The sequence below is a fragment of the Meleagris gallopavo genome, chromosome 7 (genome assembly GCF_000146605.3).
Source record: "Meleagris gallopavo isolate NT-WF06-2002-E0010 breed Aviagen turkey brand Nicholas breeding stock chromosome 7, Turkey_5.1, whole genome shotgun sequence".
NCBI lineage: Eukaryota > Metazoa > Chordata > Aves > Galliformes > Phasianidae > Meleagris > Meleagris gallopavo.
In genome coordinates this window covers 18,885,867-18,886,329 of record NC_015017.2, presented here as the reverse complement: position 1 = coordinate 18,886,329, position 463 = coordinate 18,885,867, and positions in this window count along the sequence as shown.

Genomic DNA, 463 nt, shown 5'->3' with positions numbered 1-463 from the left:
AATCAAAACTGTGCTACATCTTAAGCAACTGTTGACCCATTTCCATATCAAATTGGTTTCTGTCATAGAAGACTTCGCTTTTTCTTTTAGAGATATTTACTTGTGCTGAGCTGCTCAAGTAAGGCAATGGCACATTTTATTCTAACGTCACTTAATAATGGGTCAAGTGATTTCTAACACTGCTTGTTTATTGACACCTTTCTGTTTAAGAGAGTGTCATAATGAGAAGCTTGTCCCTGCTTTGTAATATGCGACCATACCGCCAATTCCTGAAATATCAGCCGCTGTAATTCAGCACATGCAGAAAGTCAGTGCAAGGTGCCATGCCATGTGCGGGTTGACTACTGATTGCCTTGATCAGCTCAGCCCTAAGTCTCTAACTTACATAAATGGTGGGGAAACTGCTTCACAGATTTCACTTTGACCTCTGTTTATCCTCCTTTTCTTTTTTTTTTTTTTTTTT